The following is a 20343-nucleotide window of genomic DNA, read 5'->3' as shown; positions in this document are numbered from 1 at the left end:
CTGCGGGAAGAGCTGTGGACATGGGGGGAAGTGTCCTCCCCCATGCGAAAGCAAACCCCCAGGTGCCCAGCACTCACGGGTGGACTGTGATGGAGAAGGGACGCATGTGATAAAGACCGTCCTCCTACAAGCGGACAGGACGGCCAGTGGAATCACTCACTCCCCGTGGCCGAGCGGCCTGGTGGGGTCTCTGTGCTTGTCACAGTAATGACCACCAGACTGGGGCCCCCCTGAGACCCCTCACCGTGCCCACACAGCCCCCAACCCACGCCCACAGACGAGCACGGAGACGAGCGAGGGAGGGGGAGGGGATGCGTGCCCTTTGCCACGCTGAGGGGCTGTGTGACACAACATGACCGCAGACCAGAGAGGCGACAGTTACCGTACAGAATATTCGTCACCACTTCCGGCAAGTCCCACGGCACATTTTCATCAGGGAGCTGCGCCCCAGCTCCTGAGTGCGTGCCAGTATTGTGGCAGAAGAGCCACCCAACGTGTGATTCGGCCCCATTTCCCAACGATGAGGAGCAAGAACAGACACTGGAGCCCGAACCAGCTTCTCAACGTCCCTAACGAAGACGACACGCGATCATCTTTACCATGAACTAAAGCCCAGAATGGCCCCCACATCGACATTCGTCCCGTTCTCTACAAGTTCAAATGCGGGGTGGCTCCAAATGAGTTTTTAGCGATCATTTTGATGAGCCGTTTTACCAAAAGGGCTTAACACTTCTCTTGCGCGTTCGCATGCTCATGCCTCCAGAAGCTAAGAACGGTATTGAGTGATTTTCTCTTGCTAACAAAGGAAAATGTCCTTGAAAATACATTTATTCTGCAGTCAAAGGTTTGGTTTTTTTCTCCCATTTCTCAGAATACCAGGTAGGATATTGATTTTAAAAAGCCAAGGACACAAGCATGGAAGGAGATGCCACCTGACTTGTAAATGCACAGTAACTGTATATGGTAAAGTTTTTTTTTCTTTATTTCGGAGAAGGTTAGAGCCCCAAAGGAAAGAACCCTGAGAGAGCATGACAACCGGCCGGCCCCCCCCCCCCCGTGCACCTGCTATGAAAGATTCCGGCGAACTTAAACTCATCCAATCGCCGCCACCTCTGAGGACAGACGAGAAAAGTACAAGGACCCCCCCAGAGACTCAGCGAGGGTTATAAAAATGTAGAATTCAGGGGAGGGAAAAATACTCCTCTGTCACTGATGAGAGCAGGGGATGAGAACAAGAGGACACTGAGCGGTACATCCCCATATGTCGCCAAATTCAGGGTTGCTCACGGAGTCAGAATAGAGACACAAAGTATACAAGTTAGTACAGACACAGTAACACAGTGGTATCGGGGTTGGACGCAAGGGGAGATGCAGAGTCGTATCGTCGCATTGGTGACAACAGTATCGTAACAACCACCGCCACCCACGAACTTGGGAATTCATGGAATTTGGGGTCAGTCTGTGAGGACACAGAGGCGGCCCGGGCCCGTACATCGGGGCTCCCGTCCCTCACGTTTCCCTAGAGCGGAGGTAACGCTTGCCAACGAAGGGCTCGGCGGAGTGCGGCGGTAGCCGCCTCCGTGGAAACGGGATGCCTTGCTCCCGTGGGTGTGTTTGCACGCTCATTATTAAGAACGTGGAGCCAACGTATAGCTTTACGGTCTGCAGTTTGGGGCTCCTGAGGGAGACGGGGGTCCGCAGACACACAGCACCCGAGCCAGGCCTGCGTGGGCGCCCCACGCCGAGACGGATTCGGAGTGGGAGCAGGGAACAGACCGCACAGCCTGGGGCGCCCCGGTGCAGAAAGATTCCGTGCAGTTACCGGGCCAGGGGAGCCCCGCTCCAGGGGAGAGAAACCGTGGCCTGTGAGGCCACGTTCTGAATGCTCGTGGGGACGAGCCCCTGCCACGTGCTCACGGTGCGTGAAGAACCTACGTGGCACAGCAACCGGGGCGGGGCTCCACGTTGCATCTGTCACCAGAGCAATGGCATTCCTGGGCTCCAGTCTAGGGGGACGGGCGGAGACTGGGCTGTGGGTGGCGAGCACCCAGTGCCACGCACAGATGGTGCACCGCACCGAGCACCTCTGCCGTCTTTTAAACAGGGAAAAGTAATGTAATGTCAAATACCAGAGTAGTTGGAAAAGTGACTCACGACCATGTTTGCTTACTTTCCGCCCCCCTCTGTGGATGCGTGCATCTGAATTTCTCTCCACCGGAAGCTTAGGAAAGGATGAGACACGGATTGGGGTTTGCGTGAGACGAGGCTGCACAGTGAGGTGCACGGAGCGTGCCCCTCCGGCCGGGCAGAGTCTGGCTGAGACCCCTAAAGCCGGGACACGATCTTCCATCGCCGCATGAGCCCCCTCCGTGACCCTCGGCCCGCCTCCTACAAAGCCCGCCGACACAGCTGCGCCATGGGCTGTCTTCCCGACCCAGGGCCCACGCCAGGGTCAGCGTTCATGGCCAGTGGTATTTCACCGTCTTTTCAAATCTGCCCCAGCCTCCTGGTGTTTGCTTTATGTGACTTCACACAGGCTTTTTGGGAAGAATCCCGGTGGAGGATCTCATTAAAGCACAGAGCATTCTGGATTCCTCCAAGCCCTTGCCAATGGATTCGGGCTGGACCTTCCTGGCAGGGGCGTGCCCAGGCTTTTGTGGGTCCTGCCTCCTGCTCGGACCCATGGGGCACCCCGGGGCCTCGGTGCTGGTGAGCCCTCAGTTACGAGGCCCCCTCCAAATGGGCCCCTCTTCTCCCATGATTTCCCTGTTTGCAAGCCTTCCTTCGCCCCCCGTCTCCGAGGCACACCACTATGGCCGTCAGTTTTTCGGGTGGGGGTTACCTTCCCCCGACATGTGGTTTGCGGCACGGCACAGCGCCGGGCTGCGTGAAATGTCTTTCCCGAGACTTTCTAGTCCACTTGGAAAACCTTTTCATGATCATGAAAGGATTCTTAAAAACTACTCTCTGTCCAACTACGGACCGAAGCAAAGTAGGCCAAGAGAAAGCAGGTACAGCTCACCCAATGCAAAGACTTTGCATAAAATGGCCCTTAAAAAAAGCCTTATAGGAAAACTTTGGTATCTCTAGACCTTGCTTGGGTGGGGAGCATTTTCAAAACAGCAGGCACAAGATGAAAGCATTTTGTCCAGAGTGACTAATGTCCTTCTGTCCTTCTGTCCCCTGACACTCTTACTCAATCACTGTGTCTGTGCACTCACACTGGGGCGCACAACCCGCCCACCCCCCCTCCAGACGAAATCCACCACCAAAAAAAGGGGGGCTCAGAGCGTCTCCCTGCAAAACGTACAGTTATTTTCCAGAGGAATAGAAATCGAACCCGACTGAGCAAGTACTTAAGGCTTTGCGAGCTGGGTCAGAAATCAAAGCCGACTCCGACGTGAACAGGAGCATTAGGAAATAAATTAATCTTTAAAGCGCTCGGAAAGTTTGTTTCTGGAACAGAGAGAAGGAGCCCGGGATCCTCTTAACGAGCACATGACAGGAATCACGGGGGACAGGAGCCCGGTAAGCGGCTCGGCCCTCGCCGCGGACCCAGCCGCGGCGTTAAGCCTCCCCGATTGTTCTTGGTGGCGGGAGAGTCCTCGGCTGCGGGGCTTAAATCTGAGGGGGAACCTCCATCCTAAAAGCTCACCTTGTCCTCTGGAATTCTGATTCCAGTGCAGCCCCCTGAACGCAAAAGGCCATTGCAGGTTCCAAGCAGAAAGAGATGAGGGTGCAGTCTGCTGTTCCATGGAGCAGGGTGTCCCTGCCTGGGTGCTCTCCACCCAGGTCTCAATGGCGCACTGTCGGGGCTGGGGGTCTGGCACATACACAGGGGGGACGGCGAGCAGCATCCCTGGCCCCCACCCACCAGATGCCCGGAGCCCAGCCCCTCCAGAGTGCTGAAATCCCAAACGCCTTCCAACTTGGCCCACCGTCCCTCCCCCTGGCGGGAATACCCGCCCCGACCCAGGGCTGACTTTGGCAGCCCCGCAGAGCAAGGCTGTGTTGAAAGACCCTTCCAGGTCCCCGGAGTGGTGGGCGGGCTCATGCAGGAATGGACTCGTATCCCTACATACAAGTCACGCTTCGCTCCTCATGCCCGGTCTGGGCACGGAGACAGACGAGCTTCCGCAGGGCAAAGGACGGCGGAGGGGGTGTCAGGGTCACCGGCCCGAGTCTCAGGGGTCCCACCGACACACCTCACGCCCTGCTTGTCAGCACCCTGCCCCGTAGGAGGTCCCGGTTTTCCCTAGGAAAACCTCTTGGTTCTCGTGCATGCTCCCCGTCGGCCAAGTGACCTTTGGCTGCAATGGCCTTTCTGGACAAAAAGGGCCCAGGGACAGCCCCGCACACGTGTTATCCCTAGGGAATCTTCCAGAACACCATGACACAGGTTTCCTGTGTCTTTGCCCAAGAGCTCAGGGGAGGCCACCACATGGGGACCAAGCGGGCCCCCGTGTTTTCAGAGTGACGGAGTGACGCGGAGTGACGCAGGTGTGGCTGCTACTTACGTGGGGAGTGGCGGGCAGACCGTCTCGGGGGCTGTCCTCCGCGGGCCTTACTGGGTGGACAGCCGCATGGGCGGGCACAGCGGCGAGGCGGGCGGTTCCCAGCGGGGAGGCGAGGGGCGCATCGGCTCTGCCCTGTGAAGGCACGTGAAGGAAGAAGCATCAGAGCCTGCACCGGCCCGTGCCGCGCTGTGGAAAGGGCTCCTCCTTGCCTAAACAATTCCCACGCCTACATCTTTCTCCTTTCCACTCTCCGACGGACTCCCAGCCCCCTGCAGGCCTGGGCCGAGCAGACACCACCTCGGGGAAGCCCCACCGGATTGCCCGATCGAAGAAACCCACCCCTTCCTCCATTGTCCACCATCACCGTACTGTCCCCCTCCATAGCCTGTATCACTATGTGCAACAATGTGTGTAGCTGTTTTGTCACTACCTGCCATCTGTCCTTTCCACAGGCTCCAAGGATAAGAGGGCAGGGGGCGTGGGACCCCCCTGCAAGCTGGGGTCACAAACACCCCCCACCCCCCATGCGTTTCCGGAGCCCAGAAAGAATGTGTTTGCCTCCCTGTTGCAAACAGTTCAACCAAGAATGCCGTGTGCCCTGGGACAAGGACAGAACATTCGTATTTCCAGGCCCCTCAGCAGGCTGTCCTGGAACACGGCCCCACGCGCTGCGGCAGAGGACCTGGCTCCGGAAGCCGAAACCGTCTCTTAACCGGCCCTTAGGAGAAACTCTCTGCGTCTCTGGTAGGCAGCCCCGCGGTGCCAGGCGACCACGGCTTCGAAAACACCACAAAGAGGGCTGTGGACATTTCTGCACACGGAGGACGCTTTTTGCTCCACGACCTTTCCACAAAACCTAGCCGATGCCCTGAAACAATGTAACAGCGTCAGAATCTATCGCTGATGCTTTAAAATACAAAGTATCACCCCGCCGGGCAAACGGCATTCACAGGGGGGCAGGTCGTTGGAGAAAAGCAGCCGACATAGAGATTTTTGTGTAAATGTGGATCTGGCCTGGCTGGGGTTCAGCTGCCAGCAAGAAGGTCAGAGGGCCACCCCGCGTCCCGGAAATTCGATGTCCCCGCTGCCCACAGATGGCATTTGAAACGGCAGTCGACCCCTGCGGTCGATTCTTGGCGGAAGGGAATCGCGTTCTCTCCACGATGGCGGCAAGAACTGTCTCCCCGGGCAGGGCCGCCTCTCGCGTCACTCCAGCCTGACCCGCCTGGGCGAGACTCAGATCCTGTGGGCATGGGTCGGAGCCATCGGGAGATGCCCTTTGAAGGGCAAGAGCAGGGTGACCAGTCACCCCAGTGTGTCTGGGACTAAGACGCCCCAGCTTTCAAGTTCGGAGGGTCCCGGCTGAATCGGGCTGAGTGGCCACCCTGGTTACTCGCGACAACTCCCAGAAGACCAGGACCACGGACGCTTAACGGTGCCCAGTTAGGGATCCCCAAACTGCTGGGATCCCCAAAACCCTCTAAACACAGAGCTTTTTCCAGCATCTCCTCCCGCCCAGGACGACAGCTGATGACACTTCAGTCCTGAATCTGTATGGGACGCTTCCCAAATAGCCCCATCAGGCCAGGAAGCCGAGACCCTAGAAAGAGCCCAACAAATCACGGGACAGAGGTGTTGAGCTCCTCTCCACAGGGCTCCAGGCGTCCAGGCTTTGAGGGGAGAAAGACAGAGTGGTCACCGAGCAGAAAATCAGACAGCCAAGACGACGCATGGGCGAGCGCAGCTTCTCCACGTGGGACCACTCACAGGAGAATTCTCCAACACGTGTTTCCCAATCAGTGCAAGAACCAGCACACAGATCGCGGACAAGCGGGGCCGGAAGAAAGCCGTGAACTCCCGTGGTTTCTCACCACCTTCTTGCGCAACCTAAGGCCCTCGGCGGCACAAGGCCCACTACCCCACGGCCTCTGGAGCCAGGCACACACGGTCCACGAGCAGCACCTACATACACACTGTCTGCAGTCCCGCGCCTGTTATCCACGCGGAAGCCCCAGGAGAGTGGCGATGGCCAACATCTTGAGATTATGAGCGAGGGTGAAAAAGAACATCCCCCAAGGCAGAGGCTGCCGCCCTGGGGGCCGGGGCCCAAGCCCAGCCCACCTCCCACTTGGGAACGTGTGCAAGCCAGACCCAGGCTTCCCATCGGCTGGTACCCAGGGCTTCTCTCACACGGCCAGGACAGAATCGATGGACCGCACGCTCCGCAAAGCCGACGACATCTATGCTGCTGGGTTGCCTGGTCCAAAAGACGTTTCCCCACCCCGGACCTAGAGACGGTGACAGTGGGTCCCCCGGTAACTCGGCCTGAAGAACCAGGCGGGCTGCCCGTTTGCACAGCCCCACAGAGGCAGCGCACAAGAAGGCGGGCAGACGCGGACGGCAGAAGTATTGCAAAAGGGCGCTCTGCACAGTGCCATCTTGTCCTGGGAACACTGTGCCTCTTGACCGGCAATCACATGGGCAGCCCCAGCATCTGGAGATCACAGACACGTATGACGGCGTGTGGACGGGGCCTTCGCTTCGCACGCACTGGCTCTCGCTGACGTCTCACACGGCCATCGGCAGCACTCGGGGCATGGGTGGTCTTATCCGCTGAACCGCCTCCTCCTCATTGTTGTCCAAATACTATTCAAACAAACTATTCTAGGACTTGTGGTCATCACCCACCCCACGGGGAGGCACATTCGTGCATTTCGGGGCAGCATCTTTGTGGACGAATCTCGAACGCTGCCCCCAACTGCTGCGTGCACCGTGGGAGATAAGGAGTGGCCTGCATTAGGACAGCTTTCCAAAACACGTACGGCTCTGAGCCGCAAGGCACATCTGGCTCCCCGGCCTTTGGATCAGAAACAGTGGATGGCTCTCCGTGGCTTGTGTCCCCTAGGGTCGTGGAAGGACCGGGAATTAGATCAGCGCACACGCCAAGATGTTTCCCTGCTGGCCCAGAACATCTGGAGGGATCCCACCAGATCAGACTGGTGTGCCCCGAAGTCACCGGGGCCCTTTTCTGGCAGGAACACACGGTCTTAGCTGGCGAGGTGACATGCCAAAGCACGTAAAGCCAGGCGGGATTTCTCCGTTTCACACACGGACACTCGGCCACGGAGCTGGGAGCCTGGGCTCATTTCGAATCCACAGCCAACAACGCGAGGGTTTGTGGTTGCCGAGTCTCGCCACCCAGCCGCCCTCCTGCGTGAAATACGGCCGGCTTTGAACGGATGACGCAAAACCAAACCCGTGAATCAGCCGCCGTTGACCACCGGGGACCCAGTGAGGGAAACACGTCACCACCGCCGCAGAAGGAGCTTCCTTGCCAAGCGGATGGTTTGAATTTTGCCCGTGAACCTCACGGGCGCCGTCTCAGTCGCGGAGGCCCCGTCCTGGCCGAGCTGTGGCCGGCTGCGGGCATTTATACTCACAGGGTGCTCTGGCTTTCGGAGGGTCTGTGGCTGACCCGACACGTCAGATGGAGGTGGCCTTTGCAGACACTCAGGCTTTCTCAGGCCATGAGCTGGGGGTAGCCACGGGGACACCCCACAGAAAGGGACCTTCCCAGATGGTCCCCTGGAAGTACGCCTCTCCCAGTCTCTACCCTTCGCCTTTCTCTGCAGGAACTCACCGTGCGAACCCATCCTTCCCTGAGAACGGCTTCGACAACGGCGGCAGGGGGTGGGGAGGTTCGATGTCCCCCCGGGCCCCGACTGTCAGCAGCCCAGTCTTCACAGCCTCATCATTTGGCACTCACGGAGGACAGCGCATTGGAGTTAAAAACGTGGAACGTGTGGAGCACAGACGGCACTCGTGTTCGGGGGCTCCCCCAGGGGCTCCCAGAGTCCCCTGCCCTTTGCCCGGCAGACCAGCTGGCCCGGCTGGCGGGAACGGGAAAGGCGCTCCTCACGGACAAGCCACGGTCCCCTCTCCGCAGGCAGGCCCCTCTCCGCCGGGGGGGATATATGGTGCGCGCCAGCTCTCTCTCTCTGGGGGGAGCCGTGTGTAAACGAGGGAATCCTTCACAAACCACCCCTCGCCCCCGCCGGGCATCACAGGAACGCCTTTCCACAGAAAAGCGGGGCGCACCTTGCCGCCGATTTTGGCCCAGCAGCTCGGGAGAGGACGAGTGGGTGGCCCACAGCCAGGCTCTCTGGAGCCCGGGCCCACGTTATCCGTGGGGCGCAGACTGCCCTGTCCCCGGAGTGAGTTTTCACACCCGCTGACACGTGGTCCGGCCCGACAGCACAGGGTGCCTACTCTCCGGGGCCTCGTGTGGAAAAGTTTCCAGTTCCTTCAGCGAGCGGAAACGGGGGCTCTCTCTGCTGCTTGGTGAGTGGCTGGCGGCAGAAACCAGAGACTCGGGGCGAAGTGGCTGTGCCATCCGGGGCGACCCGGTGGCTGGGGAGGAAGCCGGCGGTCAGTCGCTAGAGGAAGCTCGCTGTGGCTTCCTGCGGAAGCACGGCAGGAAAGAGAAGGGAGGAAATGGGGACAGTCTCTGGCGAATGTCTGCAGGACCAGAGACCAGGGCAAGGGGGTCACAATAAGCCTAGGTCACGCACTTGACCTGCTAAGGAGCTGCCGTTCCCTTCCCGGTGCCCACGGCCCAACACTTCCCCACCCAGCAAAGCTCAAAGACAAACAATTAAACAGACGCTCCAAGGCAATGCCCTTGAACTGATTTAGCAGCTGTGGGCATTGGCGCTCTAAAAAAAATAGAAAAGAGCAGAACTTGGTTTTCTTTCTTTCCTTTCTTTCGCTCATGCCAAACGATGAGGAACCTTCTGATTCTGCTCCGGGGCTGCGTGTTGGCAGAATGCATTTGTGACCTGCGCCCTAGGACTTTGTCTCTCTCTGCCAACCCCCGGAAGTTTCTGAAATATCCCCGCTGGAACTGCCGGTGCCTCCACCGTCCCACTTCTGGGAATGTACCGGAACACACCGAAAACACTCACCGGAAAGAAGACGCGCACCCATCTGTCCCTGGCAGCGTTAGTGACGGTAGCCCAGACCTGGCGGCGGCCCAAGCGCCCAAGGCCAGACAAGGGGGTGACGGAGATGTAGTGTGTGCACGATGGACTATGACTCAGCCGGAAAACATAACAAAATGTTACCATTTGTAACAGCACGGATGGACCAAGGCAGTGCTATGCTCAGCGACATTGGAGAAACCAAGTTGGCAACATGGTTTCACTTAGGTGTGGCGTCTCATGAAAAGAAAAGAAAAAAGCCAGACAAAATAGAAAGAGACGAAGATACAGAGAGCAGAGTGATGGTGGCCCCTGAGGAGATGGGCTAGGGGCTGGCTGCGGGAAGAGACGGAGAAACAGATGGCTACTTAGTTACAGGATCTCGACGGGGGACGGCAGCGCGGCCCTGGGAACAGAGTGCGTAACGCTACAGAGTAACTGTGTCCGGTGCCCGCCAGGGGCTGGCCTCGCCCGCGGGACCACTCTGTGACACACGTGATCACTCTGTGACACACGTGATCATCTAACCACCCTGCTCCGCACTGGGAACTGACACCGGGTGACACGGAGTGGCCGCTGCCGCCGGGAAATGAAATCCAGGAGAGCCAACGGCAGGGATACAGTGGCGAAGGGCTGGCGTTGTCCCAAGCCAACTAATATAACCCTGATGACCAGCTGTCCCTGGGAAACGGCCACGGGAGTGACCACCCATGTCCCCCTGTGCCTCCTTGCAGGTCCGAAGGACCCCGGCCTCTCTCACGGAGGCCACTCTTCGAGCCCAGGAAGAAGCCGCCGACGTGAAATGAACGAGATGCCAGGAGGCATCACAGGAGCCGACGTGTTCCGTGACCACGCGCGGGGCAGCTGGGGACCTACGGGGTTTCTGCAGTTCCTTCCAGGCAGCCAAGAGTCACCATGTGGATGCCTCGAATACGGGTCTCATCGAGTGCCTGAGGAGCCGCGAGCCGCGTCGCACACGCCAGCGTCCTGCGGCCCCTTTCATTCCCTGGTGACGGGCTGGGCAGGAGCCACGGGCTCTGCCTGTGGTGAAAATGCTTTGTCAGTGGTCGCGGAGCCCCTTCGCGGCCGCTGTGTCTAAGGAAATGCCTTATGTCCCTGCTCCTCAGCGAAGTGCGCCTGCAGTTACCGAGGGCGACAAAAGGGGACTCGCGGAGAGATGTGGGCTCCTGCCCTAAACCAGGGACGGCGGCTCCGCCTCACGTGGGAATTCGCCCAAGTGCACGGGCAACGGCCTCCACAGCCCCGGCCCCAGAGCCTGCGGCTGGGTCCCAGACCCGGACACGGGGGACACATCGGGGGCTGTGCGGGGCCAGGGAGAGAGGCCAGGGGGTGAAAAAAGTGGGTGGCCCGTGCTGGAGAGCAGGCCGGTGGAGGTGGCCCGCCCAGCAGGCCCCGTCTGGTCCTGGCTCCCAGCCCGGTGCAAGCAGAGGGGCAGGTTCCACTCACTGACTCCCGGGACCCCTGGCGTGGCGGCCAGGCTGCCGCCCGTGCAGCGCCCCTGGAGGGACGGTCAAGCCTCGGAAAACACCCAGAGACCTGGGTGGGGCCGAGCAGCTGCCCCAGGTCGGCCTGAGGGCCCATCAGCACCGGCAGGTGGGCCGCTTGGTCACCTCGGAGCCACGTGACCCCGCATGTCAGCTGACCTGTGTTTCCGGGACACCCCCGGCTTTTTATGGCACCCGAGTCAGCGCCGCCCCGGCCGCAGCCTCCCCAAGGCCTGCAGGGCACGGAGAAGCAAGCCTGGCCGAGGCCTGGCAGAACCAGCCGGCCTACCGGGGTTGCTCGTCAGTGGGAGGCGTTCCTCGGAACGGCCGGCTGCAGCCGGAGATGCTGTCTCTCTGCCCCGGGGCTCCTCTCCCGTGCAGACAGGGCAGCACCCGTGTGGACAGAGGCTGGGGGTCCCTGGAAAGTCCAGCCTAGAATGACTTTGGGAAACTCGGGCCACTCCCCTCCTGGGTAGACACTCCCCGGCCCCCGCCGCCCCCAGCAACAGAAGGGCAAGCAGACCCTCCAACACACACTTGCTCAGCCACGTGCCCGAGGCCCTATTCACGATCGCCGAGTGGGGGTAACCCAAAGGAACACCCGCCGACAGGTGGGTGCACGAGCCGCCAGTGGTCGGTGCACAGGCGGGGGGCTTCCGCCCGGCCGTGAACAGAGAGCAAGCTGTGCGACCCAGGAGGGCGTCGAGAGTCCCTGACAATGGGGTACAAGGTGCAGGCAGCGGGGGGCAGGGACGGCCGCCCCCCACGTGCTCTGTGAGCCGCCCCTCCCCGGGGTCCCCACAGGAGCGCTCGCTCCACAGTCTACGCAGAAGGCGCACCCACGACGCTGAGAGGCCGCGGCTGCCCGCGTCGGCAGCCAGACGCGATCGTGCCAGGCAGACACCTGAAGCCCTTGGCCGGGGTCTCCCAGGCAAGCAGCCCCGGGCCCCCGCGGCGTTTCCGATGGTCCTGGGCCCTTCGCACACTGGCAGCCGAGAACCCCCTTCTGGGCGGGAGCCAGGCGGCCCTCCGCTCCTCACCTGCCAGCCCAAACCCCGTGAGTCACAGGCCCTCCGGCTCCAGGCACGCTCGGCAGGCTGCACCCTCCTCGGGGAAGGCATTTGTCACCCGAGGTGACTGGCGATGATGACAAGTTCCTGGAACCCGCCGCTGCGGCTGACGGGGGGCTCCTGACATGTCAATCATTTCATACGACTCAGAATGCCCACGGAGCCTTTTGACATCCGCTCGGACGGGTCACCGTGTGACGTGTGACAGTCCGGCAGGGCAGAAAAGCTCTTGACGGGGATGCCGTAGAGAAAATGGGCGTCGCCTCCCCACCTTTGAAATGGGACTCGATGGGGAGGGGGTGCAGCCCCAGGCTGGAGTGGCGGCTGGCGCCGTGGGGGGAGCCCGCCTGCCGGGGCACCCCCGCCCGCACCTGCGGGTATTTCTGAGGGTCACCCCTCATGGGCGGTGCTGCTGGCATCCCGTGGGCAGAGGCCTGGCACAATGCAGCAGGCAGGCTGTGGGTGACAGCAGCGTGAGCTGGCCCCCGACAGCGGCCAGTAGCCCGAGCTCCGTCTTTGTTCCCCGTGTGTCAATGCTCCTCCACACCGGCACCCGCGCCCAGGGCGACTTCATTCCCTCCCCGCCCACCCCCACCCTCGGGAGATGACAATCTCCAAGGTCACCTCCCTGGTCACCATCGGGCATGTCCCGGAGACTGTTGGAGGAGACGAGTAAACATCCTACTATGTACAAGACCCACCCCCCAGCGAAGGGCTCTCCAGCCCCAGGAGCAACCGAGCTCGCTGTGAGAAATCACAATATGGAGACACACACACACTCACCAGACAAGTTTCTTTCTTCTCCACGGGACACAGACTTGGGTGGGCTTTCTGGGGAGGAGGGGGTTGTTTCCCATTGAATGTATTGAGAACACACTGGCTGATAAAAGTATATGGGTTTCAGGGCTACCGTTCTAGGAAGCATTTTCTGTACATTTTCTGTACTGTGTGTCCGCCAGCCCCAGGCACACGTCTCCTCCTGTCACCCTTCATTCCCCGTGCGTCCTGTTCTGCCTCCCCAGCCCCGTTCCCTCTGGCCGTGACCATGCTGATGCCGGGGGTCCTTGAGGTTTTCTTTCCCTTTTTTTTTCTTTCTGTTTGTTCTTCTTCAGACCGTAGACATCATTTGCCATTATTTGTTGTTTCCTTTTGCTGGGATCCCCTACGTGGCTTTTTAAAAGTCCAGACTAGCCTTGCCCTCTCGTTTCCTCCCAGGCTGGGGCCACTGCGGCCCCGGGGAGACTTCAGTAAGTGCCCGTGTGCGTCTCAGGTTTCTGGCCTGCAGAGAAGGGGTCCGACGGGGCTTGGCCACGGGGGCCGACGTGCACGGCCACTCGGCCCGGCTTTTCCCCCGGGATCGGGCTTTCTGACGGTCCCAACAGGCTTGCACAGCTAGAGAGTGCGGCGGTGGACACAGCCTCTGAGGGACCCCGGGGGGCGTCCGTGACACTGTAACTGGGGGCAGGGCCCGGGGAACAGGTGTGACTACGCGGTACAAGCGTCACCGGACGCTCGAAGCCACGTGACTCACAGAGGATCCCTTTCCTGCCTTCAGGGACGATTCCAGGTCCACGGTCTCCAAACGCCCACTCTGGGGCCAGACTGCGCTTGGACGTTAGAAGGCCATGGCTTTCTCAAACACCAAAACCACGGTAGGAGGCATACTGAAAGACCACGGGAAAGGCCGGCTGCTGTTGGAACTTGAAATGGACACTGTTGCTTTTTTCACCACCACAACCCTGCTGTTCCGCAGGCCATTTACTAACGCCAATCAACCCTGGCTGGTGTAGCGCAGGCTGGGAACCGAGGGGTCGCCGATTCGAGTCCCAGTCAGGGCACGGGCCTGGGTCGTGGGCCAGGTCCCCAGGAGGGGGCGCAGGAGAGGCAACTACACATTGATGTGTCCCCCCCCTCTCTTTCTCCCTCCCTTCTCCTCTCTCTAAAAATAAATATAATCTCAAAAAAAAAAACCCACCCCAACTCCAAGCAGAGTAAATTTTGGGACAGCGTGAGGTGATGGACACGAACCAAAGTGCTTGTGGGAAACATGTCCCAATCAATGCCTCTATCAAACCATCCACTCGTTCCATCGCACACCTAGTTCCATGTCCATGATATCCCAGCCAGTCCTCGTGCGGAGTGTGTACAGGTGCCAGTACTGTCTGTTATCTAGATTCTCTGCGGTTTTGGACAAAGGGCCGGCCATCTGCAGTTTGAAAGGCCGCGGCTGGCAACGAGTTGTGCCGTGGAGCCAACGAGAAGAGGTAAAGTGTGTGTAGGTAGATGTGTATATACGCACACACACACACACACACACACACACACACACACACCTGTATGCAATGGCACACACATCCTGTGACACGTGTGCTGGGCAGCAGCGCGTGGTCACACACGGGAAGGGACCTGCCTGGAAACGCGATGGGTCTTCGCCACCCCCCCCCCCCGGAGGGGGTCAGTCAAGGCCGCTCCCCCTCCCTCCACCTACATTCTCTGGGTCAGAACCAGCGTCGCCGCCACACAAGTCACCCAAACCCAGGCTCCAGTCTTTCCCTTTCCCTTCCCTCTAGGGTCTGGGCAGAGGGCTGCCCGCCTGCCGTGCGAACGCAGGAAGGAGTCAGGAGGAAAACGTGGGGCCCCGAGCGAGCCCGTCTACGCCGGCAAGTCTGTTGGCCACTGCGTGTGAACGCAGATAAATGCAGAGTTGCGTCACACGTGGCAGGGATGCGGGTCAGCGCCTGGGACACCCGCGCCCCGTGACCCCAGTCGAATGAGCTGGGACACGGCACCCAGCCGTGGAAAGCTTGTCCCCGTGGAACGCTTTGGGATATGAGGGCCATCTTCCGCCTCCTTCATGCTCCCCGAGGCTGCTTCTGGCCTCCAACTCTGTCATTCTGACCCACGGTGGCTTCCCCTCCAAGAGACAAGGGGGCAATTTTCGCTGGGGGTGGCGGTGAGCTATGGAAGCTAGAAGGTAGATGGCTCCAACACCCCACAGCGCGCAGGACAGCCCCCGCACAGAGCCGCATCCGGCTGCCAATGTCCACCGTGCCCAAGACGAGGGCCCCGCTCTTCGCCGGAGCTCGGCCTCACGCGGGGGACACGCCTGCCCCGGGTCACCGCTGCCCCCCTGCACTGAGGGGACAGGTGACAACATGCGTGGATACCTGTGGTGGCTGCTGTTTGGGAGAGGCGAGGACACTGCCTTCTGGCTGGTAGCTTCTGAACAGCCCACCAGTAGCACAGTCGCTACTGCAGCGCATGGCTGGCTGTGCTATTGGGAAAGCAGTTACAATCGCAGCAGTTACAAACGGCAAAGGAGAACCGGCCTCTGCACAAGACCCCCGACCCTGGGCCACCCAGAGAAGAAACACAGGCCCCTGAACCCCCCCGTCTCAGCTCCAGGCCCCTTATCAGAGCTGGAAGTCAGAGCCCGGCCCTCATGCCTGCCTGAAGTTCTCCCTCACGGGAAGCACTTTGCCGTGACTGCCATCGGCACTGGCCGAGCGTGTCCTGACCTTCGGTGCTTGTTTTCCGGCCCGGGCCACCTGGGCCCAAGGCGGCACTTATGGCCCATCACTGGGGCATTTCCGAGAGCCTGCTGCGCAGGGAAGGGCTTGCTGACTCAGGGACCGGCTGTTCCAGGGTTAATCTCCACTCCCGGCAGGAATGTTAATGAGAAGACTCGAGATGGGAGAGATAGAAACAGAGTTGCGGAACTGGTCCTGCGGACTGACCCACTCGCCCTTCCTGACCCACACACCCCTGCTGTGTCCCGGTCTCCACCAGCCTTTGCAGGGAGGCCTGATGGGGTTGGGGCTCGCTTCCAATGCAAATCAAAGGGGGCATTCTCTTATCTCTTCTCTCCTGCACCGAGAGCCTCCACAAAGCTGCCTCCCGATTTCATCCGTTGCTATGCTATCAGCTCATCGTAGAGGAATATTGGGCCATTTGTCCGCTGGGGTATATTCACGTCCTGCAGACACCGATTCAGGGACCTAAACTGCCAGGTGTGCGCGCAGTTGTTTTGCAAGACAAAGACCACACCACGGGGTCATCTCCCGATAAAGTAGCTTGCCCATTTCTAGGGGCCGCATGTTTTGGGGGGCGGTTCCAGTTATCCGCCCTCTGATCCCACCTGGGAGGTGAGCAGGGGGAGCAAAATCCGCGGGGACAGGAAAAACGAGAAGAAAAGCCACGGAGCACTGGGCCTCTCTGGTCATTAGCATCATTCACTCCTGATAGTGGGGAGGGCCGGCCCAACAACAGCCACCGCCTCTCCGTGGGAAGAAAGAAACCACACATTGGGTGTCCTGCTCTGGCGTGCATGGCACCGGCCACGCCATCTCAGAGGGCTGTCCTCTGCAGCTGATACAACTTTCTACAACAGAGGGGCCGATCTCTGAAGCACATGCTCGTTTAGATGCATTTGACTCCGTGGCCTCCATACATACAGTATCTACATACACGTGTCTCAATTGGAGAGAAAACTTTGTTCTATTTCCGTTTTTCAGGATGCCCACCCAAGGGGCTCAGGACGCATTTTGAAAATGCAGGGAGAAAGAGAGGGCATGAAACATCCATGTGTGGTTGCCTCTCGTGCGCCCCCTACAGGGGGACCGGGCCCACAACCCAGGCATGCGTCGTGACTGGGAATCGAACCCGTGACCTTCTGATTCACGGACCAGCACTCAATCCCCTGAGCTACACCAGCCAGGGCCTCAAATTTCCCCTTTAGAAAAGCAACACAGAGTAAGCTCTGAGGAAAACCGATCTTCCGCAGCATGCACTGGGTGCCAAATACGTCTTATTTATATTCATGGTCCCCAACTTGAAGCAGCGGGTCTAAGTGTGATGCATAAGTTTAATGAACTCCATTTCTCTTTGGAGTAAACCGTAGCTCAAGCAAAACGCTCCTTTTATTGTCTCCTTTCGTCTCCAGGGTCTGGTCTCCAAGTTCTCCAGCGATGCCAAGCACGCGTTTTCAAACCACCGCTTCCACCCACAGACCGACAAAGAAACCAAAGTATCTGGCTCTTCCTTTCTTGTCCTTAAAGACCCTGTTTCCGGGCAAATGAACAAATAAAGACATAGGAGACGGATTGTTGCAGCTGGGTTTAAACATTTGTTTTTTTTTTTCAACGGAACACTGCAGGTGAGAATGTACAAACTTTTGCCCTGGCTGGGTAGCTTGGTTGTTTAGAGTTTCATCCTGATATGCCAAGGTCGGGGGTTCGATCCCCGGGCAGGGCACAGACCAGAATCAACCAATGGATGTGTCAATAAGTGGGACACAAAAGGACGTCTCTCTCTCTCTCTCTCTTTCTCCCTCTAAAATCAACAAATAAAAATTTAAAAACAGACTGCACAAACTTTCATTCCTCCCACAGAAGAGAGTTTAACACTCTGGCTGCCACAGCCAAGCCTCCGCTCTTTCAAGTTTTTTTCCCTTCCATCCTTCCCGCGCACCGCACGGTTCCCTACCCAGAGAAACCGACGCAAGCCTGGAGTTCCCTTCTGAGCCAGATGCCCTCCGGTAACGATTCCCAGGATCCTCTGTCACCGCTTATCTCTCCATCTCAGCAGCCTCCGCGGAGAGCAGCAAAGAAATGCATCCCACTCACCAGTTCTGATGAGGCTCTCGGAGCGGGGGGACCGCCGAGGGGGAACTTGGACCTCGGGCGCGGCAACGCCTCCCTGCGGGGACCTGGCCAGCTCTCACCTAAGCAGCACCCCAGACGTGCACGCGCCGGGGTGTGAACAGCCACCTGACCGTCCGGGCAGTTATATGGACCATCGCTAGCTGTCAGGTCACCGCCGGGTCATGGGCGAATCTATCATAAAAAAGCTATTTCAGGGCTCGTGCCTGCCCACCTGCTTGTCCCTCACGCCCCACGTGTCTCAGATATAAATCAGAGGGCCGCCGGACTTCCTGGACACGGTGATCACCTCGCGGCACACGGCGGGGTGACGTTCTCCGCACTTTGCTGCAATCTTTCTCTGCCCGCTGGAACCCTGACACGCAAAGGCGGTGGGGGTGGGGTGGGAAGCCAGATCGCTGGGAACATTCCTGTGTACGGAGCAGGAAGACAGAACAAGGCTTCCTGGAGAGTGGGGGTCAGGGGTGGGGGCGATTATCGAAGGCACCCGGGTGGCCACACGCGTGGCTGCCACGCAGGTAAGGCAGGGTCATGTTTGGACCACTCTCCCGCACGGACTCTTGGGGTGTGAGTCCGCCCACCTCCCCGGCACACGGAAAACCCCCGAGGAATTCATCCGGCCGTGAGCAAGGCCACCCGACAGCCGGGTGGGTGGCAGGCAGGCATCCTGCTCTCGGCGCCTGCTCCCACACGCTGCGGATACCACAGCCCCGGAAGGCGGCTTCCCGGGCCTCCTCCGAGGTCCTCCCGAATGCCGTTCCTGCTGCTCGGCGTAGGGGCAGGAAAGGAAACATAAAAACAAAGAAACGGGGAAAAAAAAAAACAAGGAAGGAAAAAACCTAACTCTGCGTCGCGATTTCCATGAATCCACTTCTACAGAGAAAACAGGGCTTCTCTGCAAAGGCTGCGTGTGGGGTGCCTCGGGCTCTTGGGAGGTGCTCGGATAATTAACACATCCCGTCCCCGCTGACATAGTTGACACGTTACTGGTAGCCCGGGGTGGTGGCACAGTAGAGATGCTGAGAAGATGCTGCAACACGGACGAGCCGGGCCAGGTGGCAATGAAAGATGGCGTTGGCTCTCCCGGGGCCTCTAGACAGCGTGTGTCGCAGAGCTGTTTTTAGGAGCTGGTGCGCCAGGCCCTGGCGTCCGAGGGACACCCGCTCGCAGGTCACTCCGCAGCTGGAACACGGATGCTGGGCGTGATGCTCAAGCCCTGTATGTTTCTCACTGGGGCCGCGTCCCCCCGTCCCCCCGCCCCGGCCAAGCTGGGCTTCTGGTGGTCCTGGAAGGAGGGCATGGGGAGGGGGCAGCTTGGGGCAGCTTCGGGTTTCTTCATGCCCCCGCCCCTGCTGTATGCGAGGACAGAGCAGCAGCAAGTTCTGCTTCAAGCACCAACAGCTGCCCCCCTCGATTCTACCCCATCAGCTCCTCCTGAAACAGGGGTAATGGCCCTGCTCCGTCTGAGTGCCCCCCCCCCCCACAGAGCCCCCCACTTCCTCTTCCTCCTTCTCAAGGAGTTCTTGCTGAGCAAAAAGCCAATGGCTGCAGCCTGCTCCCCACCGCCCCACCCCCATCATTGCCCATTGGTCACCGAGGTCATCAGTGGTGTGTCTGTGTGCGAGGGATTCTGGGGTGCAGCCCAGACCGGCAGCGGCAGAGCCTCCTCGTCGGGGGTCCTAGGCCTCCCCAGGCTTGCCAGGAGGACTTGGGGGCTGTCCCCCCTGTCCCTGGAGAGGCAGATTCGGACCTCTGCCTCTCTGTGGGGTGTTATGCAGGCTCTGCACTGGGCTGTAGAGAGCACAGCACACCCCCAGGGGGCAGGCGCAGGGGGCCAAGGCCTCAGAAAGCTCCTACCCCAGCTTGGGGGGCCACCCAGTGTGCAGCGCCCGGCTGCCTGCACCCAAGCCTGCCTCGGGATGTCACTCACCAGTCAGCCGGCACTTTCCACTGGGTACCCCACTATAATCAATGCTCCCCTCCAGGACGCACCTCCGCCAGGGACACAGGCCTCTGCAGCAGGGGACGGGAACTCCGGACCCAGGCTGCCCCTGGGCAGGCTGTGAGACCTCGGAAAGCGGCCTGGGGCACCGGTCTTGTCTGCTGCAGGGCCACCAGGGTCACAGGCGCAGGCAAGGTTACCAATCGGAGGTGAGGGCCTGGGCCACCACGGTGCCTGGCACCTGCATAGATGTCCCTCTTGGGCAAATCCCAGAGGAGAGGCGACCACGGACGGCCCCTCGTGGAACCGCGTGGGCCGCCCCCGCGCTCTGAGGGCTCCCGGAGCAGGGGCTGTGTTCTCTGAATCCCTGTAGGTGGTTCCGGGAGTTCTTCAGGGTGCCACCTGGCTGACGTCACACAGTGATGGCGCTGACCATCGTGGGCGTCTGCCGGGGGGGTCCCCCAGCTGAAAGTGGGCGTCCCTCTGCATGGTGGAGTCCACGGAGGGAACCCCCCGACAGACAGATGGCTGCTGGAAAATTCTAGAGGCCCCCGGCCCGAGGGCAGAAAGTGGCCCTTCTAGGATTAGGAGGCGGGGACTCATCCTCCCAGACGCAGCGTGAAGACGGAGGCCTGCTCACCACCTCATCAGGGCCCTGAATCAAGGCAAC

General features: G+C 59.9%; 1 protein-coding gene across 2 annotated transcripts in view; it reads right to left on the bottom strand.

The window, feature by feature from the left end:
* Positions 1-20343, bottom strand: part of STS (steroid sulfatase) — a 72225-nt gene that overhangs the window by 43766 nt on the left and 8116 nt on the right. Inside the window, exons 1-2 of one of the 2 annotated variants that reach the window (XM_037027678.1) lie at positions 17696-17717; positions 4518-4649 (exon numbers count right to left, since the gene is read on the bottom strand). The gene's annotated coding sequence lies outside the window, so the exon portion shown is untranslated. Of the gene's footprint in view, positions 1-4517; positions 4650-17695; positions 17718-20343 lie in introns of those variants that run through there. The other variant, XM_037027677.1, reaches the window with a different exon arrangement.

This window comes from Sturnira hondurensis, unplaced genomic scaffold, assembly GCF_014824575.4.
Source record: "Sturnira hondurensis isolate 20B ecotype Veracruz unplaced genomic scaffold, ASM1482457v3 Scaffold0019234, whole genome shotgun sequence".
Lineage (NCBI taxonomy): Eukaryota > Metazoa > Chordata > Mammalia > Chiroptera > Phyllostomidae > Sturnira > Sturnira hondurensis.
The sequence above is the reverse complement of the archived record's forward strand: the minus strand, read 5'-3'. Positions and strand labels throughout refer to the sequence as shown.